The 25,237-nt window shown below is 41.0% G+C and overlaps 1 protein-coding gene across 17 annotated transcripts in view; it reads right to left on the reverse strand.

Moving 5' to 3' along the window:
- The window catches only part of LDLRAD3 (low density lipoprotein receptor class A domain containing 3), a 272,380-nt gene that overhangs the window by 38,603 nt on the left and 208,540 nt on the right, over positions 1-25,237 (reverse strand). Inside the window, exon 6 of one of the 17 annotated variants that reach the window (XR_011969231.1) lies at positions 5,161-5,224. The exons of the other annotated variants lie outside the window; for them this stretch is intronic. The gene's annotated coding sequence lies outside the window, so the exon portion shown is untranslated. The remainder of the gene's footprint in view (positions 1-5,160; positions 5,225-25,237) is intronic. 17 annotated transcript variants of the gene reach the window in all.

A 25,237-nucleotide genomic window follows, 5' to 3' on the forward strand; every position in this document is an offset into this window, starting at 1 on the left:
GGGGTTGTTGTGAGAATCAAATAAGATACATTGGTAAAACATTCTGTAAACCTCAAAGCCCTATATAATTGCTAGATATGATTTTCATTATACATGTATACACTGCTTTAAGGTTTATGAGAGGCAGCACAGCTTGATGCAGCTATTCTCCAATGGTTTGACCTTGGGATTCCTTGACATTCTCAAAAAGCACTGATGACACCCCCCTCCCCAACAATTTTGGTTTATGTGGGTTAAACCTATTGATATTTGCTATATTAGAAATGAAAACATCTTAGTAGTAAAATGAAAATAGTTTTGACCTTGTGGACCTCCTGAAAGAATCTTGGGGTCCATACTTGGAGAGCTGCTGGTCTAGTGGATTGAGAACTGCCTAGGAAGACCTGGGTTCAAGTCTCTCCTCTGATCCAAGAGAGCATGGGCAAGTCCCTCAATCTTTCAGTGTTTAGAAGACAGGCAACTCTTCTCTGTACAGAGAAGGGGCTATCTTATACTGGCGGGAGGAGTTTCCCTCACCTGAATGTACCCCATAATAGTGTCACTGCATGTCTGGTTCCAATCCTTTCAAGGCTTACAGAGAACTTTTCTCACTACAATCTTGCATGGTAGGTTGTGTGAGTTACCTATTTGTATGGTGTATCCCTGTAGTAGAATGGGAACTCACAGGTCTGATCACATCACTCCCTTCCTCAATATGGAGGAATTAAACTCCTATGGATACCTATTACCTCAAGGATCAAAGACAAACTCCTCTGCTTGGCATTTAAAGCCCGTTGTGAAAGAGCTCTAATCTACTCTCCCAGGCTTATTTATACCCTACTCTTCATCATGTACCATGTGCATTGGCCAAACTCACTTTCTGACAATGCATCTCCCGTGTCTGGAATTTTGCTGAAACAGAATTTAAACCTAGGTCATAGGATCATAGATTCAGAGTCAGAAGGGACCTCAAAGTAATCTTTTTGATCCCAGTTCTTGTGCTCAGTCCTCTACAGATGGATAAACAGAAAAATAGATGGATAGATCAATGGATGGATGGATGGATAGACAGAAAAGTAGGTGATGGATGGATAGAGTATTGATTAAGTACTTACTGTGTGCCAGTCACTGTGCCAAGCACTGGGAATACAAATGAAAAAACAAGATAGTTCCAGGCCTTGTTTACATTTTAATGGGGAAAGACAACATATTAAAAGGGTCTGAGAGAAGGGTGGGAAGGAGGAAGGTACCCACATTGGGGCAAGGTCCTGAAAGAATCCAGGGAATCATGGGCTGAACCAGGATTGGAGTAAGCATTGTGGGCATGGGTACTTCCTCAAATGGAGACTTGGGAACAAAGTCACTACTCAGGAGTAGACTGCACATCACCCTGTTTCACATAACCCAGCCAAGGACAGGCTGAGGGACACAGCCTGTGCCAGAGTAGAAGACAGCAGGTGCACTCACAGGGAGGCTGGCAGAATCAGGGTTAAGTCTCAGACTCCTTGACTTAGAGGCCAAGGCTGTCTTCCTGAGACCCTCTCTATTGCACATAAAAGTGTCAAAAACAATTCCCCCTTCAAAACAAAGCTGGTAAATATACGGACATCTCTAGGTATTGTGGGGCCCTTGTAGGGTCTTCCAGCTCTGTCTAGACACAAAACCAACAGAGCATAATGCATAAGAATGTTTTACGGCCAGGAGTTTTTTTTTTTTTTTATCTTGTTGCTTCTCTGAGGAGATGGCTGATAAATCAGGCTTCATGGGTTGAGAGGAATGTGTGTTTCTCAGAGTGACTTTCCTGAGCTGAGTGAAGGACAAGTGGAAATGTGACAGAAGGAAACATTGCTTAGGAGGTGACCTTACTTTTCCAGGGACCAATTAAATCCATTTGGGGAACAGAAAAAGGGCAGGAAATGTGAGGCCTGTACACAGACTGTCACCTGTTTCTCAGTAATGAAAACCAGAGTGTCCTTTCTGGACATAATAGAATTTAATAAAATTTCAATTATTTATTCCATGTATGTGAGGCTATAGGGCAGCTAAGTGGTGCAGTGGACAGAAAGCTGAGCCTGGAGTGAGGAAGACCTGAGTTCAAATCTAGCCTGAGACACTGACCCTGGGCAAGTCACTTAACCCTGTTTGCTTCAGTTTTTTTATCTGTAAAATGATCTGAAGAAGGAAATGACAAACCTTTCCAGTATCTTTGCCAAGAAATGCCTAAATGGAGTCACAAAGACTAGAATGTGACTGAACAACAACGTGTGGGGTCAGTAAGATGCTAAACGAGCCAGTCATAGGACCAAAGACTTGGAGCTAGAAGGGCCATTAGAGGCCATTCAGCCTAAGCCCCTCATTTAGCAGATGAGGAAGCTGAGGCACAAAGAGCTGAAGAGATTTGCCAAGGGTAAAACAGCTAGTAAATGTCTGAGGAGAGATTCAAACTCAGGTTTTTGTGATTCTAATTCCTTTTCACTCCTTATGGTTCACCACCACGATTCCCAATCTATAGACAGATGATTGATAGAGTACTGCTTACTGTATGCCAGCCATTGTGCCAAGCACAGGGAACACAATAGAAGTCAGCAGACCAAAATACCATGGTCAGAGCACTGGCTCCCTCTGGCCTCTGGGACTAAAGATCAACTCTCCCTATGGCTCTAGCTCTAGCCTATTTCTCTGGCCTGCTTTTGCATTCCTCTGCTTGTCACATTCTCCTTTCTACCCAAATTGGGGAATTTGCAATTCACTGGACTTGGTATGCCCAGCTCCCAAAATAAATGCCTTAATTTCTTATATAATACTTTGTTTTTCCCCCAATTACATGTTAAAATAATTTCAAAAACATTTTTAAAAGTTTTCAGTTTCAAATTCTATCCCTCTCTCCCCTCCTCCTTCCTTGAGATGGTAATTAATCCAACATAGTTTATACATGTGCAGTCATGTAAGACACTAAATGCCTTTAAAAACAGGCTTATACTATAGATCTAGAACACATTCCCTTTTCTTCTCTACCTTTCAGAATCTCTGGTATCCTTCAGGGCTAAACACATGTCACTGCTAATAAAAACTCTTCATTTTGTTTGTTTAAATAGGCACCTAGGTGGTACAGGGTGTGGGTCTGGAACTTAACTAGTTGTATGATCCAGGGCAAGTCACTTAACCTCTGCCTCAGTTTCCTCATCTGTCAAATGGAAATAATAATAGGACCTACCTCCCCCTGTGCAGATCAGTTTGAGATAACAGGTACAGCACTCCGTAAAACTTAAAGTGTTATGTAAATGCTACCACTTTTAATATGATTATGATTACTTCTGACCTCCCTGATTATTTGTGCTCTTTCTCCCCTGAGGTTTATCTGCTTAAAAAGTTACATCCCTGAGAGAAGGAAAAATTATTTTGCTTTGACTTTGTATCCCCAGGGCCTGTCATGGCATTTTGCACGTTGGCAGGGGCTTAAGAAATACTTAATCTGAACTGTATCCTTCTGGAAATGGGGCACCCTGTCTTTTGACCTCCTTTCCCCACTGTCCTAAAAGTGCTTTGTGGAGTTTATTTATTTTAAAGCAAAATCAGCTCTTTCAGGGGAGGGCAGATGGGAGAGCGGCTACTTGTGGTCACTGGAGAGGCTCCAGGGTGATGGACAACCAGAGCTGGGAATTGCTGATTCGAAGCAAAGATAGAGCACTCCAGGAAAGACAAAAGAACATTTTATCTAACAGCAAGAGACAAAGAGAGACTTTTCCTCCTTCTGTCAAAGCTGCTGATTTTGGCTTTGGGGGTTTGTCTGGAGGGACATTTGTCACATCTGAAGGGTAGACCCTAGTGGTCTCTTATCAAACTAGAATCATAACCTGTCAGAACTGGAAGAAAACTGAGAGAACATCGAGTTGAATGGATGAGGGGACTGAGGCCAAAGATGTGTCTTGTTCAAAGTACTGCAACGTTCAGACAAATTCATTTAATCTGAAAAGCAGACTTTATTTTGGGGCCAAGGTGGAACAGAATGTGTGGGAGCTGTTCCTTACGTTAAGTGAAAAGGTATCTCTTTGCTACTTCATCCAGTGGTTAGGGACTGGTTAGGGACCATCCCTCTGGTCCCAGAAATTGGCAAAATAAATCAAATCTCTCTTCCACATGGGATAGGGATAGAGGATAGAGGCAAGACCTGTGAGGTCATTCGTCTGGGGAATTTCCTGGTGAGAAAATGCTCTCTGTTGAGGTGGGTCTGTGCCTTCTCTGCAGTGTACACTTTGGGAGATTTGCCTGAGGATGCTAAGAAGTTGGGTGACTCCTCCAGGGTTACAAAGCCAGGGAGTGTTAGAGGTGGGATTTGAATCCATGTCTTCCTGGAGGGCAATTCTTTACCTCTTGATGCATTAAAGACCTTCAAATATTTGAAGACAGTTATCACATTTGCTCTGGCTCCCATCCCAAATCTGCCCTTCTGCAGGCTATATCCCTTAATCCATCAACTGATTCTCATACGATATGCTCTCAAGACTCTTCACTATTCCATATCTCTTGTTCAGGTTTTTTTCCCAATTATGTTTGACTCTTCATGATCCCATTTGGGGTTTTCTTGGCAGAGATACTGGAGGGGTTTGCCATTTCCTTTTCCAGCTCATTTTACAGATAGGGAAACTGAGGCAAATAGGGGTAAGTGATTTGCCCAGGGTCTCACTGTTAGTAAGTGTCTGAGGTTGGATTTGAACTCAGGCCTTCCTGACTCCAGGCCTGGCACTCTCTACACTATGCCACTTAGCTGCATACTGTTGCTTACTTCTCCCTCCCATAGAATATATGCTTCTTGAGGGCAGGTAATATTTTCCCATCTGTATTTGTTTAATTGGTACCTAGCATAATACCTGGTATGCAGCTGGAGCTTAATAAATGCTAGTCAAAATGAACTGAATCCAGATTGCAGATATCGGCATACACAGATGTCTTCATTTTTGACAACAAACACAGATGAGATCATAAAATTTAGGGACAGAAAGGACCATATGACCATTACTTGGATTTTGGCCCTTCTTCCCCTCTCCTCTCCTTAGTTTCTTGCAAAGGCAGCAGCTTCTGGGTTCTAATGCTCAGCAAAGCTCAGTTGCTAAGTGGGGGTAATATTCAGTATTTAATATAATGAATTATGCAGCTCTTACAAAAAATGAAATCATACATTACCTAATATCCTCAGATGTGGGCTGAGCTGAGCTAAATACCCAGTAATAATTCCAGGAGCTTCTTCCTGAAGAATTTGGAAGGTGAGACATGGAAAATGCTTTATTATGATGTCTGTGTACAGGATGCATTGGAGAGGGGAGAGGAGGGAAGTGGGGAAACTAATTATGAGGTTACGACAGCAGGACAGGTGAAGAGGAAGCCTAGCACCTACATGAACATGGTGGCTGGGCACATGGAGAGAAGAAGGGGGCACAATTGACAAGGTTTGGGAATTTCCTGGCCATGGTGCTGAGGGACAGGTTCCAGACCTTGATGACTGGGAGGATGGCTGCTCCTTTAACTGAAATGTAAAGCTAGGAGTAGGAGATAGTTACATGGAGAAGATGATGGACAGATTTGGACATGTTGATTTTTAGGTGCCAACCAGAGCCCTAGGGAGAGATGTCCAGCAGGCAGACAATGACAGGCAGAGTGAGCAAAGCAGAAATAAGGGTCAGGACATTCTAGAACTCAACAAGTATCTTTTAAGTGCCTACTATATATATATAACTACAGGGATTGGGACTAAGCCTGTGACTTCACTGGTATAGGGAACTGCAAGGACTTTTTCTATCAGTGCAAGACAACACCTTTTCTTCAATCCATACCCATAGAGAGCTGCCTAGAGCAGTCTGAGGTCAAATAGCTTGTCCAGAGTCAAGATACCATGGGTCAACCCAGCCTTCAAAGATTTCAAATTGCAAATTATTCTAAGGCAATGAAGAATCCCACTGCTGAGTAGGTTGAAGCATATTACTGATGGAGGGATGACAAAGTCAAGAGACCTAGAGGAAGGACTCCAGTACATTGGGCAAATCCCCTGGGAAGTTATGGAAGGATATGGACAAGAGCTGCATAGGCTCTTGTAAAAGTAGATGCCTGCTGGCACCACCAGTAAGTATCCCCATTGGTCAGGTCCTAGATCCACACAGAGGTCCAAGTGTGTACAGAACACTGTGCAGTCTATCCATTCTCTTCTTATTGGAAATACTCTCAGTTAAAATGAGCTCCTTTAACTTAATTTAGGTGCTAAAGGTGGGAATGGAAAGATATTTAAAACAATTTGCCCATTTTAAAACCATAAAAGGTGTGCATTCAGGGCCATGATGATGAAGAGATTCTATTTAGTGGGCTCAGCTCTTAAGCAAATTAAAATTTTATAGTCCCAGGATAGCGAGTGGAGTCTTGAACATTCCAGGTCCAGGATGCAACTCATAAATAATATTTAACACTAAATGAGAAGACAACAGTGAGTTTTTTTTTAACAGTGTTCCTAGAATCACAGAATTTTAGAGGTAAGGACCATTCTGAATATCAACTAATTCTTTTTTCCTCCATTCAATTTATAGAGAAGGAGACTGAGGGTCAGAGTGGATGAGTAATGTAGGCAAGGACTGAAACTCTGGTCTTAATGAGCCCTGAAAAGATCCTTCCTTCATCAGTGCCCAGAAAAGGGGGCGGCGATAAGGAGAGCATGTGGAGAGCTGAAGCTGGCAACAAGAGAACAGAAGAAATGTGACAAGGGCTCTGAACTTGTCTGAAACATCAAGTAAAGCAGGTGTGAAGTGATGGTTTCCAGGGTTCAGAGCTGGGGTTGCTGTGCTATGCAAAGACAGCAGAGTCACAGGCGGGGCTATGGAGAGGGACAGGTTCAGCTGCCCATAGCCAAGGCTCAATAGTTCCAAGGAACACAGAAGGAGTAGGCAGATTTCTGGGTCACACGTCCCTCTTTTCAGCCACACCCACATTCACAAAGAGCAAGTTTCTGGGAAGAATCATCTCCCAACGCAACAAAGAGTAAGTAACAAGGATATGTGTTATATTTAAAATCCGCCTTGAATCAACATTATCCAGATAATCTTCATATTAGCCAAGTTTTCTGGATAACGTCAATCATATGTTCAGGAAATCAGCATTTCCTTCACAGAATTGGAGAATTCCTTAAGAGAGTACCTGTCTAATCCCTTGATTTTATTTTATTTTATTTTGAGAAAAATAACAAATTTTTATCTGTTCACAGATGCAAGTAACTGCCTTGACATTTTTAGAACGTTCTAATAAGGACAGCAAAACCTTGATCCCTTGATTTTAAAGAAGGAAACTGATACCCAAAGAGATTATATAACTTGTGTAATATCACAGAACTAGCTAATAGCGTACACAGGGTCCGAATCCAGGTCTCCTGATGCCCAAATCTAATTATCTCTCGATTCTATTGTCCCACTTCTTTGTGAGCGGATTCGCCGGAAGGTGGTTGTTGGAAATACTTCTTTGTCCTTTATCACTTTGGTCCTTAGCTGTGAATTTGGGTTGATACAGAGCTCATCTGGTTAACGTTCCTGTTAGCCAGTGTCAAGATTTTGGCGGTAACACACGCATACCCGGCCTGGGATCTGGCAGCGCAGCAGAAAGGATGTGAACGACATTTGCAGCTTTGCTTTTTCTTGGTGGAAACTCAATCTCCAGCTATCCAATTGATCATAAGTGACATTTACTTAAACATTCCTTCCTCCTGATTCTATCTCCCTCAGAAAATGCCAACAAATACGCCTGCGGGAAAAACAATCCTTTCCCTACAACTGTGTAGCTTTTGAAAAATTATAACTTTAATTATCTGTTCCATTCTTGACAGCTTACTTTATTAGTAGAGCCCACACCCAGTATCGATTTCCCTCCCATTAAAAACGAACATTACTAGAGCACCCAAAGTTGCCTGCCTACACTTACTGCGATGTATGCCTCCAGGTTTTATCATGCATATTAAATTTAGAGAGCATTTAGGCTAAAGCAATCTTAGCTTTATGATCCTGTTGGATTTAAAGGAAATGTTAATGAAATATGAACTACTTATAGTGAGCTGCAATCCCGGTGGGGTATATTTTAATTAGTACAGTTTGTTCAAAGGAAAACAAATTTGATTCCTCCTCATCTGTCACCCAGCTGTACTGCAACCTGAAAGCGGGGCAAAAAGACAAAGAGCAAGGATGGTAAGATGAGGTTTTTCAAATCAACTTGGGGACTTCGGCATGGAAAAGACAAGACTTGGCCCATTCCATCATTGGTAGCTTGGCAGTTTCATGTGAAAACATTTGCACTTGCTGAATTTCCAAAGCCTAGGATCACCTTGATGGCAGCTGGTTAGCTTCTAAACCAAATGTGATGAATTCAGGATGGTCTTCCATTCTTCCTTGGCCTTCCGTTTGGATAATGTAGACCATCATTTAGGATTCAGCATTTGATAACTAGAAACCGTAGGCTAGCCAAATGAGAAGGGGGAAGGAAAAAGAGAAAGGGAAAGGAAGAGAAGTGGGGGAGAAATAAGGTATCTCAGGAGGATCTACTGGCAAGGAAAGTTTTCTATGAAATATTGGTTTCTACTTCTAGCTGGAAAAACCCCTAAGGCAAAAAAGGAGAAAATTCTCATTTTCCCAAACCATAGCTCAAAGATCATCTTTTCTCCCTCTCTCTTCTCACTGAGAAGGGCAGTTGTATTGATGACGATGACTTTGTAAGACTGTCACACTCTAATATTGTACTCTTGCTCCAGGCACTCACTGTAACTCGCGTTGACAAGGAAGGATATTTCATTTTCAGATCTATATGTATGAATTTTTAATGAACTGTGCCACAGAAATCAAATATTTCCCCATTTCCAGAATCAGATTCTGACCTTCTGCCAAATGACTATAAATCATTCTCAGCATAAGAGAAAAAGGAATAACACATGTGGTGAGCCAGGAGTTGGTTTTGCTTCCCCAAGCTCCATCTGTCACAAGAAATAAAATGGGTAGTGAGGAGAAGGGTGGGACTTATACATGAACCAGCATAGCTAAGTTGCAATAAACTCATCACCAGAGGGTTAGGTGTCAGGTGATGAAAGCTTTTGGGTCATAGCCATTCATGAAATAACCACCTAAAACCTGGGAGAGTTGTAAATGTGGCTAGAGGAAGCCCCTGTAACAATGATACCAGGTATTCAAGGGACCCCTAGAAAAAGATGGCAAGGGTGGTGTAGTGAGTACAGCACCAGCCCTGGAGTCAGGAGGACCTGAGTTCAAATCTGATCTCAGACACACTGAGTAGCTGCGTGACCTTGGGCAAGTCACTTAACCCTGATTGCCTTGCCTTCCCCCCCTCCAAAAAAAAAAAAAAAAAAAGAAAGAAAAACAGATGCTAACTCACTTATTACAAGGGGAACCAACATATACCCCATTTATTCCCATATTGTGAAAGGCTCTGAAAAACTACATTGAGGAACCCAAATGTAGAGCCATCTTTCGATAATTTAAAAATATTTCCAGCCTCCTTAAATACCTCAGCACCCGCTTAACTTAAAAAGAGTTTTAAGAGATTTGATGTTCTCATCTCCATAGGAAACAAATCTGCTGCAATAAACAACGCACTACAATCCAGCATCCAAGCCTGGCATTTCAAGAAACTTAGAATCCTTGGCCTACTATATTTGAATGAAAAATCACAAGTCTCTCCAAGACACTGTTCTCAGGAAGGGAAAGGAAATCAGAGCTGTCAATTTTAAACCTTAACACCACTGAACAAAAGCCCATCCCTGGGCCGAATCCCTTGGCTCTCTGGGGCTCATTTGTTAGCAGATCCAGCATGTCAGTGTTGGAAGAGACAAGCAGGCAGACGAGAGCTGGCTGCAGTGGATGGTGATATGCTGGGGCAATCACCTTAAATCATGCTTCCGCTTTTCTCTGGAAAACCGTGCTCTTTGGAGCCTTCCTCCCCAGCCACTTGACCTCAATTCAATCAGAGGTTTTTGAAACAGACCATCTGGTCCTAGGAAATGAGAAACGTTAGGACAGATACATGCACATATTCAAGTGGTGGACTTATCTGTGTATTTTTAAAAAGAAAAGATTGGTGAAGGTAAGGTAAATGATGAGTATTTAATGGGTAAAGCATTTCGCCACTAAGTGACTCAATCACAGCACGCTGAATGAAAGTGCTTACCGTGTATGAGGCGTTGTGCTAAATGCTGGGTGTACAGATCCAAAAAGCAAGATATCGTTAAGAAACTTACCCTCTACTGGGCCAAAGCAACACATGATCATGATGATGATGAGGATAGTAACAATATTAGAATAACAGTCACAGCTGTGGTAGCACAGCATTTGTGTGGCGCTTCAACATCAGCAAAACACTGCAAGTATTATCTCCTTTGATCTATCCAAAACCCTAGGAATGAGGTGGTATTATTATTCCCATTTTTACAGATGAGGCAACTGAGGCAGACCGTGGTTAAGGGACTTGCCCAGGGTCACACAGGTGGTAAGCTTCTGAGGCCAGATTTGAACATCTTCCTGATTCCAAGTCCGTATAAGATTCCATATGATTTCAAGGCCAGCGCTCTATCTGTAGCAGTATATGAGGAAATGGTGGCTAGAGAGGGACATGTGATCCAGGAAATCTGAGGGCTGATGAGTGGAACCTGAGAGCCATTGATTCAATCGATGTCTCTATGTCATTCTCTTATTCAAAAATCTTCCATGGCTCTCATATCTTGGATGTGACAGTCATTCTTTAGATTGGCATTTCACACTCTCCACAGCCGGTTCCCATTTTCCTTTCTTATTTCTTCCTATTGCACACTCCCCCTTCTAGACACCCTGGCCTTCTGGCTGATCCTCTCACATGGTCCTCCATCTGTCACCTCCATACTTTGATAGGTGATCCCTTTTGTCTTCTAGGTACACCCTCCTCACCTTTGTCTCAATGCATAATTCAGGTGCTCCCTCATACAGGAGGCCCTTCCTTTGTTGATATATTCTCTCTCCCCCATTCTTTCTCCCTGACTCTCTCTTCAGTTACTCTGTAGTAGCTTATCTATGGACATGCTGTATCTTCTTCCACAGACTGTAAGATCCTTGAGGTCAGAGATGGTTTTACTTGTATCTTTGTCTAGACAGTACCTTGTATGTAGTAGGTGGGTGCAAAGCATCTGTTAGAGTTCAGTTGAGGAATATGGTCATTTGGGGCTCCTTAAATTTGGGGACTTTTTAAATATGATTTTATTTTATCTTTTTCAGATAATAAGTAGGTGATAGACTCAAGATGCAGAATGAGGTATGTATTTCGGGATAGGGCCTATATGGGAATTGACTTTGCTTGACTATTTGCATGCTAACATCAGTGACAATGGCAACAATGAGACTAACTTCAACCTCTCTGGCTTCTTTCTACACTGTGCATTGGTTCTCACCATCTAAGTCTTGGATGAAAAGAAAAGGCGGCTCTGGAGTAGCTCTGAGTCAGCTATGCCTTCCTCATTCAGTCACTCAGGTAGGTAGAAAATTGAACCCCATGCAGTTGATGAGACTGAGTAGGCCATTCACTGCTAGTCACACAACTATTTGGGGAAGGAAGAAGACATGGAATCCAGGATCTTCTACTAGCATTGATTTGAAAGAGAGATGAGGAAGGTCCCATATAACAAGACTCTAGGAAAAGGCAAGGGAGAGGAAAAGAATGGGATCATGCTCAAAGAGTTAGTGGGTCAAAGATCTGGGGGCATTAGTAGACCACAAGTTCTCAGTAGAAAGCAAAAAGCACAGTAAAATATGACAAGTCAACAAAAGCAATGTGATTGGTGGTTGTAGTAATAGAGGTAACTAATACAGAAGGAGTAGGTGATACACACACTGAACTCTAACCCCACCATTTACAAACTATGTCTAAAGAACTGGGGATAAATTCTGGGCCTCCATGTTGTAGGGAAGAGGTTGACACAGCTGGGTGATTCAAGGAAAGGAGCATTGGACTTGAAGTCAGGAAGACAAATTCAAATCTTTCCTCTTAGATCTCGTAGCTAAGTGACCCTGGGCAAGTTACTTTTCCTCTGTGGGTCTCAGTCTCCTCATCAGTAAATGACCTTTTTAGCTTCTAAGGCTCCTTTCACTCTAGCTCTATGATCCCACGGAATGGGAATACATCCACAGTACAAAATGTAGGATAGGGTGGGCATGCTATAGAAGGATCAGTTGAAGGGATTGGGGTGGTCAACTCCAGAGGGAGATGTGATAACTGTATTCAAATATTGAAAACTATATTCAAATTTAAGAGAGGCAGCTACGGCTAGAGAAGCCAGCCTTGGCACCAGGAAGATGTGGGTTTAAATCCTCCTTCTCCCACTGGTTATTCATCTGAACTATTTAATCTTGGTGAAAATTTAACGCAATTCAATTCAGGTCGATTCAATTCAATAGTTATTAAGGGCCAACTATGATCATGGCATGATGCTGGGAACTGGGGAATCAAAGATGGCAACTATACAGTCATTGCCCTCAAGAACTTATATCCTGTCATAGGGGTTATAACAAAGACACAGACGAGCAAATACGAAGTGAATATAAAGTAATTTCAAGAGGGAGAGAGCATCTTCAACGGGGAGAAGATCAGGAAAGGGCAGATGGTAGCTGAGCTGTGCCTTGGAGGAAAAAGCTAGTGACATCCATAAAGCCCAAAGAGGAGGGCATGTATTCCAGAGATGAGGACCTGTTCATTGTACTGTTACAGCTGGAAAACACTTTCATGGTAAACACAGCACAGGTTGTTTTAATATCTCAGGAGAAGAGGGACTCCATTTATAATTTTGGAAGCCACGAGATTACCTGAGACATTCTTAAAATGGGGCCTTGATTTGGCAAGTCCTAGATTGCCATTCCAGACCCAATATTCACTGAACCCTACCATTAGCTGCACTTGTGACACTAGCTGATTAAGGAGTCTGGGGCTACAAGTGGGTAGGGTTACAGGCAGCTCAGAGCTAGCATCTGATTATTCAATTCATTTTCCATGCACCCTCTCACAAATCAAACCTAATGCAAAGAACAGAGATGTGGCTGACTGCTCCTCACCTCATTCATATTCACTCCCAGCTTAGTGGCTTCATCCCAACTGGTGGATTCTGCCTGCAGCATTAACATTCTGCAGAGGTTTGTTCTATGCACTCAACAAGTCAACTGCCAGTTCCAAAGGGAGTAGGAGGTGGAGGAAGGCAGGAAGGCGTGACAAGGAGGTGTTGCTTCTCCTATCAGGTGCATAGAATATAGCTGCCTTCAGATGATCTGAAGAGGTTGAACTAAGTTTATAAGTGCTGACATGCTATCACTGGCTGTTCTCAGGGCTTCCTATGAACACTTCAAAAGGCACTTTGAAATTTTTCAAAAATTTTTTAAAAAGCAGGTTAGCACTTACAAATAATTGTGGGAGGGGAAAACGTTTCTTTCCCTGTCTTTGAAAACTCATGATACTCATTTACTGAAGAGTGGAAATGACCCTTGGAGGTCACCTAAGTCATATGTACCTAGTCATTTATACTAAATGAAAACAGCCTATTGTATGGACGGTCAGACACATCTTACAAATGGATTTCACTTCCAAATGGGAAGGGAATAAATTTATAGAGTTAGTTCTTTCATGACTGATTAGGGATATAAGTACATTGCTGAATATATTTAGACAGCACTAGTTCTAAGAGGGTGTTGATGTAGAAACTCTGAACAATTGGTATTGGGCAGACAGATCCAAAATGTCAGTGTATCAGAGACCAAGAGCTTGAAGGGATTTCAAAGACCAGATGAAGAAACAGACTTAGGCAGGGTAAGTTACTTGTCCAAAATCAAAAGGTAAAAAAAAAAAAAAAAGTCAACAGGTGGGATTTATACCAGGAATGCAGGGCTGGTTCAATGTTAGGAAAGCTATCAGCATAACTGACCATGTCAATAACAAAATTAACAGAAATCATGATGACCTCAATAGATGCAGAAAAAGCCTTTGACAAAATATAGCACCCATTCCTTTTAAAAATACTAGAAAGCATAGGAATAAATGGAGCTTTCCTTAAAATGATAAGTAATATCTCTCTAAAACCATCAGCAAGCATTATCGGTAATAGGGATAAGTTAGCAGCCTTCCAATACTATCAGGAGTGAAGTAAAGATACCCATTATCACCTCTATCATTTAATATTGTACTAGAAATGTTACTACAGCAATTAGAGAAGAAAAAGAAATTAAAAGGAATAGAATAGGCAATGAAGAAACAAAGCTATTACTCTTTGCAGATGATAAGATGTTATACTTAGAAAATCATAGAGAATAAATTTTAAAACTACTTGAAATTATTAACTTTAGCAAAGTTGCAGGATATGAAATTAACCTGCATAAATCATCAGTATTTCAATTTATTACCAACAAAGTCTAGCAGCAAGAAATGGAAAGAGAAATTCCATTTAAAATAACTATACACAATATAAAATACTTTGGACCTGCCGAGACAAGCCCAGGAACTATATGAACACAACTATAAAACACCTCTCACACAAATAAAGTCAGATATAAACAATTGGAAAATATTTATTGCTCATGGGTAGGCTGAGCCAATATAATAAAATGAAAATTATACCTAAGCTAATCTGTTTATTCAGTGCCATACCAATTAAATTATCAAAAACTTATTTTGCATGTTTAGAAAAAAAGAATAACAAAATTCACCTGGATGAACAAAAGCTCAAGGATATCAAGGGAATCAACGGAAAAAAAAAAAGGTAGCAGTTCCAGATCTAAAACTGTTATAAAACAGCAATTATCAGAACAATCTGGTACTGGCTAAGAAATAAGTGGTGGACTGTGGAATAGATTAGGTACAAATTACATTATAGTAAGTGACCATAGTAATCTAGCATTTGATAAATCCAAAGATCCAAGTTTATGGAACAAAAACTCATTATTTGACAAAACCTGCTGGGAAAACTGAAAAACACTATGGCAGAAACTAGGTATAGACCAACATCTCACACTGTACACCAAGATAAGTTTAAAATGGGCACAAGATTTACACATAAAGGGTGATACCATAAGCCAATTAAAAGAGCATGGAATAGATTTTCTTTCAATAAGGGAAGAATTTAGAACTGAAGACACAGAGAACACTACAAAATGTAAAACAGATCATATGGATTATATGAAATTAAAATTTTTGTACAAACAAAGCCAATACAACCAAAATTATAAGAAAAGCAGAAAACTGGAGGAAAATTTGCAACAAGTATCTCAGATAGAAGCCTCATTTCTCATATATAGAGAGAAATGAGTCAAATTTATAAAAATGCAAGTAATTCCCTAATTTATAAATAGTCAAAGGATATGGAACAGTTTTCAGACAAAGAAATCAAAGCTATCTATAGTCATATGAAAAGATGTCCTAAATAACTATTAATCAGAGAAATCTAAATTAAGGGACCACCTCACATCTTTCAGAGCGGCTAATACGACAAAAAAGAAAATGCTGGACATTGGAAGGGATGTGGGAAAAGCAGGACAGTACTGCACTGCTGGTAGAGTTGTGAACTGATCCAACTATTCTGGAGAGCAACTTGGAACTATGCCCAAGGGCTATAAAACTCTGCACACCCTTTAAAGATCCAGCAATATCACTACTAGCTCTATATTCCAAAGCCATCCAAAAAAGTGAAAAGGAGTTATTTGCACAAAAATATTTATAGCAACTCTTTTTTGTGGCTAAGAATTAGAAATCAAAGGGATACCCAATTGGAAAATGATTAAACAAGCTGTGTTATATGATTGTAATGGAATATGATTGTGCTATAAGAAATGGCAAGCAGGATGATTTCAGAAAAACCTGGAACGACTTACATGAACTGATGCATAGTGAAGTGAACAGAACCAGGAGAACATTGCACACAGTAACAGGTATACTGTTCAATGAAGAAATGTGAATGACTTAGCTATTCTCAGCAAAAAAATAATGTAAGATAATCCCGAAGGACTAATGATGAAGCTTACCATCCACATCCAGAGAAAGAAGTGATGCTGATTGAATACAGACTGAAGCATGCTATTTTTAATTTTTTCTTTCATTTTTTCTTTTATGCCAGTCTTCTTGCACAAATGTTTTATGTAATTCCACATGTATAACCTATAATTATTGTTTACTATCTTGGGGTGGGGAGAGAGACAGAACTTGGAACTCAAAACTTTAAATAAAAACGCTTTAAAATTGGGAAAAAATTAAAAATTGTCAAGGGCAACTTTTGAACCCAGCTCCTTTGATTGGGCAGTCAGGTGGCACAGATGATAGAGCACCAGGCCTGAAGTCAGGAAGACCTGAGTTCAAATCTGGCCTCAGACACATACTAGCTGTGTGACCCTGGGCAAGTCACTTAAACCTGTTTGCCTCATTTTCCTCATGTATCAAATGAGCTGGAGAAGAAAACCCCCCATGGGGTCATGAAGGGTTCAGGCATGACTGAAACAACAACCAGTGTATGTGTTTCACTATACTCTGTTGCTTCTCACTTTCTGCTTTTCCTTTAATCTCCCTCTTTCCCTTTCTCTCCTTCCACCTTTCCTGTCTGTCACACATGTTAACACATATCCTGTACATATCTTAATAATACTTAACATATAATGTTTACAATATGCCAGATACTGTGTTAAGTGCTTTACAAATATCTCATTTTGATCCTCATAACAACTTTGGGAGGGAGGGGCTATTATTATCCCCATTTTACAGACAAGGTAATTGAGGCAGACACAAATTAAATGACTTGACCAAGGTCACACAGCTAATAAGTGTCTGAGGCCAAATTAGAACTTTTTTGCTCCAGGTCCGGTGCTCACTGTTCTGTTTAGCTGTCCTTAACTTTGTCATACATGGTTCTTTGAATATCGCCTCTGTCATTTGTCTGTAGAGAAACTGTGTTTTTGCCTCTCTGCATCCCCAAAGCTTACCAAGCCTGGCACATAGTAGGTGCTTCATCAGTGCTTCGTTTGATTGTATTAATGAGGAGGCTGAGGGATTGTCTAGTCTCACCTCTCATAGACACTGAAGCTCACCTTGGCAGTAGATCTCACAGCTACGGACACATGTGAGTGAGTTCTTCCATATCGTCAAATATGTGCTTTGCCTATAATAGGCACACAAGAATTTTTCATCCATGCATTTGCTGATCCATAAAACACATTCATCTTTTCATTCATTAATTGATACTTATTTATTTGTGATACACATCTTACTGAGTACTTGCTATGTGCTGGGCATTTTGAAGAAGGGGAATGGATGGAAATACAAAGACAGTCCCTGCTCTCATGTCTAATTTTTCTCAGTCATCCTACAAAGTCAATAATGGTTTTCAACCATTCTTTTAAACTGAAGGTAAATGTTTCCTTCCTCCTTTGGGGCAGCTAAGGTGGTGCAGTAGATAGAGCACCAGAACAGGAGTCAGGAGGACCTGAGTTCAAATCTCACCTCAGACACTTGACACTCACTAGCTATGTGACCTTGAGCAAGTTAACCCCAATTGCCTCATTCTGGGTCATCTCTAGTCATCCTGAAGAATATCTGGTCACTGGATTCAGATGGCTCTGGAGGAGAAGTGAGGCTGGTGACCTGCACAGCCCTTACTCAAAGCAGTCAAGTGCAAGTCATGTCATTATTTCTCTTATGGCATGGTCTTCTTTGGCAACAAAGGACAAACACACAAATGCTTCTTTCTCACATCCTTAGAGCTCATGTAGAAGGGCAATCACACTTAATTCTGCTAGCCCCAGTAGGTAATACAAGTGGTGATGGGTAGAAGCTATAGAAAGACAACTTTTGGCTTGAGGGAACAGAAAACCTAACTGTTTAGAGCTATGCAGTAACAGAACAGGCAGCCTTGGGAGGTAGCGATATCCCTCTTACCCATCATACTCAAAGGCTGGATGACCACCCATCAGGAATGCTGTGAAGGCCATTCTTGTTCAAGTCCCCGTAGGAGTAGAAGGACACTAATGTCTCTTATTGCTTTGAGATTGTGCAACTTTCTATTGCTAGGTTAATGGTAAATCATGGCCGTGACAAGATTTATTGACTGCTCTTATTAATGAGGCTGGTCCTATGCCCAAGTTGTGTCTGCTCAAGAAGGAAGCTCCTTGTTTTTTAATAAACTGATTTTCTGATGATAGCTACAATGGAAAAGGCTGCCCTCCAAGGAATTTCAGGGGCCACACAGGTCAGCTGGGCCCATAGCCAATTAGCCTGGTTGGTTAAAATATGCTTCTGATCAGCTTGGAATTATGCTGAGAAAGTGACCCCAATCAATCAATCAAGTATTCATTAAGTGCTTTCTATGTGCCAGGCATTGTTTTAGGTACAGAGGATGTCTATACTATTTGACCCAGAGAGCCCACTGCTGCCCAAATACCTACCCTGCTCCCAAGGCTGTCAAAGGCAGAAAAGTTCCCAATAAGCCAAAATATTCATTGTAGCACTTTTTTGTACAACTAGAAACAAAGGAACTACCCATCAATTAGGACACAACTAAACAAATTGTGGTACATTGTAGGTCTCAAACTGGGCACTTGAAACAGGTTAAAATGTAATTGGGAAATGCTTAACAAAAGAAATAAAAATACGATGCAACATAGACAATGTTAATTTGTGGTTTTCTAAGTCAATCTATCGCTCTTTTCTTTTTTAAAAGCATTTATTTAATATTTTATGTTTCTCTAATTACAAGTACAAACAATTTTTAACTTTCGTTTTTAAAACTCTGAGTTTCACATTGTCTCCCTCCTTCCCCTGCTTCCATTGAGAAGGCAAGCAATTCAATATAGGTTATACATGTGTAATCATGGAAGACATATTCATAATAGTCATTTTGTGAAAGAAAACACAGACAAGAAAAAACACCTCAAGAAAAATAAAGTAAAAAAAAAAGAAAGCCTGCTTCAATCTGCATTCAGATACCATCAGTTCTTTCTCTGGGGATGGATAGCATTTTTCATCTTAAGTCCTACAGAGTTGTCTTGGATCGCTGTATTGCTGAGAATAGCTAAGTCATTCATGGATGATCATCTCACAATATTGCTGTTACTTTGTACCCAGAACATTTCACTTTGCATCAACCCATGCAAGTCTTTCTAGGTTTTTCTGAGAGCATCCTGCTCATCATTCCTTATAAAACAATAGTATTCCATCATAATAATATACCACAATATAATATTCCTCAATTGGTGGGCATCCCCTTAACATCTAATTCTTTACCCTCAGAAAAGAGCTGCTATAAATATTTTTGTACATATAGGCCCTTTTCCTTTTTTAAATCTCTTTTGGGATACAGACCTAGTAGTGGTATTGCTAGGTTAAAGAGTTTGCATGGTTTTATAGCCCTTTGGGCATAGTATATGGCCCCTTTCTACTTGAGTCTGTCACCACTGTTAGGTACAGGAATGAAATATTACTGCATCTCTGGGGATAACGAGAGGAATAGGATCTGCCATTTTATTAGCATGTGGAGCTCCCAGTAAAGAAGTCCCTTTACTAACCTTAGAGAGCTCTCTAAAGCCCTGAGAGGCCAGGTACTTGACCAGCATCGTATGGTCATATGTGTCCGAGGCAGGGTTTGTACCCAGATCTTCCTGGTAAAGTGGCTACGCTAGTGGCAGAGTAGGACTGATGATGATGATGATAACAACTCATATTTATATAGCTCCCTAAGTTTCACAAAACTATGTGACCTGAGGTGAGTCATTTAACCCCGTGGCCTTAGTTTCCTTAAGTGTAGAATGAACTGGAGAAGAAAATGGCAAATACTTCAGTATCATTGCCAAGAAAATATCAAATGGGGTCATGAAGAGTCAGACGTGACTAAAATGCAAAATACCTTATCAAGATTAAATTAACTCCTTATCAGGAGTTCACACAGTTACCAAGAGTCGGTGGCTATATTTGAATTCAGGTCTTCCTGACTCCAGGTCCAGCAATATAGCCACTGAGCCACCTAGGAGCCATAAAAGAACTAAACACTAAATTCTATTTAAAACGGCAATCGTAATAACTATCAATCAATATGCATTTATTAAGGGTCCAACATGTGCTGAGAGAAGAAGAGCTGTCCAGCAATATTTTTGCCATATGATACACGTTAAGAAGGAATATCTATTTTTAACATGGGGATATTGTAATTAAAGTATGTTTCACATAAGGTTTTGAGAAAGAGCTTGTTCAACTGGCCCGAAGAACACAGTGAAGTCAAAATCTACTTTCTAAGAGCCTTATCTCCTCCTCCAGAGACAAATCAAGGAGACTTTGCCTTCCAGGCTCATTTTCCTTTTTACCTCTGAGGGTCAAGATAGTTAGCTGGGATGCCCTTGGCTGGCTTCCCAAAAGCACAGAGAAACCCAAGCGCTGGGGGCCTGCTGGGTTTCCCTATAAGCGGCAAACAGGAATTCCATTCAACTTCATTTTTTACCAAACAGACTCTTTATGTCCCAGTTGGAGAAGGAAAAAAGTCTTTATATTTGTTGGAGGATTGCTTATCTATATCAGTGACAAGAGCCATAGAGATGGATCCATTCACTCTGACTCTGGCTGCTTATCAGCAGGCAGTACAGACAACTGGGAGGAGGGTGTTCTTTCAAGGTGGGAGCACCAAAGAACCCAGGCCCAGGAGTGCTGAGCGAAGCTTCCTAAAGACATTTTCATGATTGGACACAAATGGCGCTCTCTCTGCATGTAAATACACACACACACACACACACACACACGCAGAGCCCACCACATCCAAACCTCTGACATTCCCTTGGCCAGTGTTTAACTCTCATCAACCATTTGCTGAAAGATGCTTCTTCGGGCTAACCAAGGTACGATTTCCCATTTCCTTTTTTTGTGATGTAGAAAAAAGAGAGCAGGCTTGGCTCTTTCTGTACAAATCCTCGGTGGCTCGCCTGAACCTTCTTTTCTTCTTTGTTGGGAAAATACATACATACATACATACATACACACATGTGATATAAGATATACACATGTACATATAACACATATTATATACGCATTGTATAATGTATATTCATATACTATACACACATAATACAATAGAATACAAATAACATACATATTACACATATTATACATACACACATACATAAACATACACACATGAATTCAGTTCAATATATGTGAATCCAATTCCCTCTGTATAAATTCATATGTGTGTATGCGTGTGTGTGTATATATATATATATATATATATATGTATGAATGATATGAACTCTGCCATTTCTTTGTTGTTGTTGCTCAGTTGTTTCAACTCTTTGTGATTCCATTTGGGGTCTTCCTAACAAAGATACTCGAGTGGTTTTGCCATTTTTTTCTCCAGCTTATTTTACAGATGAGGAAATTGAGGCAAACAGGGTGAACTGACTTGCCCAGGGTCTCACAACTAGTATGTGTCTAAGGCCAGACTTGAACTCATGAAGATGAGTCTTCCTGACTCCAGGTTTAGTGCTCTATTCACTTCACCACCTAGCTGCCCATTTGTTACAGCAACAGAAATATTCTATTACATTCATTTATTATATTTTGTTTGGTCATTTCCCAATCACCAGCGACCCCACTTGTTTCCAGTTCTTTGCCATCACAATAGAGATATTGCAAATATTTTCACCTGAACCTTTAAACATTAAAATTACAATCACTCTGAAGCTGGATATGAGCACGTCTGGACTTTCCCCTTGTTAACCAAACAAACTTTGTTTTGAAGGTCTAGGGTAGGGGGCTGGGAACCAATGGATTTCTTGTTTCTTGACACAGAGAGTTGTTGGTGCTCTGTATGTGGCAGGGTGGAGGAGAACACACCCCTTCCTACAGCCACCTTTCATGAATCTGGACCCCACAGCATTGCCCATACAGCCCCAACAAGTACAGTTTAAGTGGGAGACTGGCATCTTCAGCAGGCAGCCAACGAATTGTCCTTAATACAGTTTTTTTCAAATTGCTTCAACTTGCTGCTTCTGTTCCAAGCTGAAAATGATAGCTCTTGTTCTCTTTCCAAGCCTCCCCAAAGTTAACAGGAGTCTCTGAGGAAATGTATACCAGCAGCATCTTGTCTTCAACAAAACTCAAAGGCACTCGGTGTTGGAGAAAAATATTTGTGGTGTGCCAGATGTAAAGGGGAGACTTGAGGCTGCTCATGAGATGCTCTCCACCCAAATGGACTTTGTCTCTCTACTGAGCATTTTGCATTAAAATATCTTTCTTTTTACCTTCTGAAATGGGATGAATCAAATGCCAACAGTCTCAGCAACATCCCTGGGAAGATGGCAGACGTCGACTTGTGCCCCCGTCATTCTTTTGCCAGTTATGTGAGTAGCTCAGGGAGAACAAGAATGTGGTTTCTGAAGGTTACTGGTCCTAGAGGCAGTGCAGTATAATGGAAAGAACACTGGATTTGCAGGCTGAGGATCCTGACTTTGGCAGCCATGACCTTGGATAAATCACAGACCCTCTGGGTGACTTCGTCACATGTAAAATGAAGGCATTGGACACAGTGATGTAAAGGATCAAGCACTGGGAACAGGAAAAGCTGAGTTCAGATTCTGCCTTTGATACTTACTGACCCTGGGCAAGTCACTTAACCTCTCAGCCTCAGTGTCCTCATCTGTAAAATGACAGGGTTGAACTTTAGGTCCTAAAGCTATGACTAAAACATCATGAGTTCCTTCTGGCTCTAAATTTATGATTTTATGAGTTTCCAAGATTTAGCTCAGAATGACTCATGGAAGATTAAACTTGAAAGGGACCTAAGAAATCATTTCTCCCAAATGAGTCAATGTGCAAATGGGGACACCAAGGTACAATAATGGACCAGATACATAATATATACATGTATACATACATGTATGCATGCTCATGCACACATATATGTAAATGCATATACAATATACATACACACATATTTGCTGGGCTCCCACATGGCACAGTCTCATACACAGACACACAGACTCTCTCTCTCTCTCTCTTTCATTTATCACTTTCCAGTTTACAGAGCACTTGTCTCACAAAAGTACCATGGCGTAGATAAATATCAGTAGTGTTCACCTCTCTTTCCTCATTTGTAGATGAAGAAACTGAGGCACAGGGAGATGATATGACTTGTAAGTAAATGTCTAGACTGGGATTTGAACTGGGGTCCTCCTGCCACCAAGTCCAGGGCCCTAACCACTGTACCATGCTTCCTCGTAGGGAGCAGGCAAGATTTCTACTTCAGACACTTCCTCTTCCCAGCAGAGGTGGCAGCCACAAACCCTTGTTTCCAACTTTGGCTCCAACCTGGGAGCCAGAACAAGGTTAGGAGAGAAGTGGACAGCGGTTGGGAGGAGAAATTAATTCATGAGTCAGTGTTCCTGCTTTTCTCTCTAATAGTTCAAATAATCTAAAGTTTGTTCTTAATCAAAGGAAGAGGAAGAATCAGGAAAAGCAAGTGAGTCTTCCTGTGCCAGGCTGGGACTGAGCTTCCGAGGCTCTGGATCAATAATGATCATCACCAACAGGACACACACCACCATCAAGCTGACTCATATCTACTGGAAAGCCAACAGCAGACTGCAAGAAGGAAGCATTGGACAGCGAGTATCCTGGATCATTCAAAATAGAAGGAGACCATTCGAGATCAGCATATTTCCCAGACAGCCAGGATCCATTGCACGAGGTCACCTCAGCTACCCATTACCTTCTTATCAATTAGAGAAAACAACTTGGCTGAGGATTTAAAATGTAAGAAGGCCTGGAAATGGCAGAGAAAGTGAGGGAGAGAGAAAGCAGGGAAAGAGGGAGAGGAGAGAGAGAAAAGAGGGAAGCGAGGAAAGAGAGAGAGGGAGAGAGAGAAAAAAGGGGGGAAGGCAGAGATGGAGGTACAGGGAAAGAGAGGGGAGTGAGAGGATGAGGGAGAAAGTGAAGCTGAAGGAGGGAGGGAGAAGATCACACTACCTCTATTCCAAAGAGTACAAATCGATGCCAGTCCCTGATGGAGAAAACTATTGCTTATAGGATAAAAGAAAAATGTCTCAAGTGGGTCCTTAAAGGCCCTCCCAGTGTTTCCAGTCTACCTTTCCAGGTTTATGGCACATGCCTGCCCTTCACACACTTTTCACTTAAGCTATACTGGTCTAATTTACTCCCATTCTCTCTCTGAACTCACTTTTTCTTTTCATCTCAGAATCCTGTGCGTCCTCCAAGGCTCAGCCCTGGGATTCTGGTCTTTGTAGACTGAGAACTTCTACGCTACTGTCCCTCATCTCCCTCACCTCCTCCCCACTCCACTCTTTTCTCTCTAGTTCAAGAAACCATAATCAAATCAACATTAATATTCCTAGATTGTTCTATGATCATTCCAATGACTTCCCTGACCAAAAGCTCCATCTTGGCCACCATTCCCCTACAGACATGTCCTTACAAAAAGGTAAGCTCTTTGAAGGGGGCAATTATCTTACTTTTTGTATCTGTATCTCTAGCGATTGTGCTAAGTAGGCACTTAATAAATGTTTATAGTCATTTCATTCAGTCCAATCCCCTCATTTTATTGACAGGGAAACTGAGGTCACAGAGATTAATTTACAAGCCAGAAGTCACACAATGAGAAAAGGGGCTGAAGCAGGAATAAAATCACAAAGTCATAGATTTAGAATTATAAGGGAGGACTTAAGAGACCATTTGGTCCAACCTTCTTATTTTACAGAGGAAAGAACTGAGTCCCAGAGAGACTAGCCCAGGGGTCACACATCTAGTAGGTGTCAGAACTAGGATTTGAACCCAGGGTCCAGACCTCTCTAACACCAATTCAGAGCCCAGAACTGACTCTAGATCCTAACCTTTAATTAATCAATCCATCCATCAATCAAGAAGCACTTATGCCTACCATACGCCGGGCACCACAGGACACAAATATAAGGAAAGAAGCATTCCCTATTCATATTGTATAGTTTTCTGAGCCTTCACACATGAGGATGCTCAGTCTGCTGTCCAAAACATTTCACAGTTTGTAGTGGTGCCAAGAAAAAAGGTAACAACACTTTCTAAATGGCCTTTCCCTTGGGACTTCTATCTTTGCCCACTTTTGGCTATGTCTATTAATTTAAACTGTCAGCTTATTGGGTCAACGATTAACTCTAGTGTCGCTGACCTAATTCCTGGAACCTAGTTGGCACTGTAAGTAACTTAGTCTAAGAATGAATAT

Source organism: Notamacropus eugenii, chromosome 6 (assembly GCF_028372415.1).
Source record: "Notamacropus eugenii isolate mMacEug1 chromosome 6, mMacEug1.pri_v2, whole genome shotgun sequence".
Classification (NCBI taxonomy): domain Eukaryota; kingdom Metazoa; phylum Chordata; class Mammalia; order Diprotodontia; family Macropodidae; genus Notamacropus; species Notamacropus eugenii.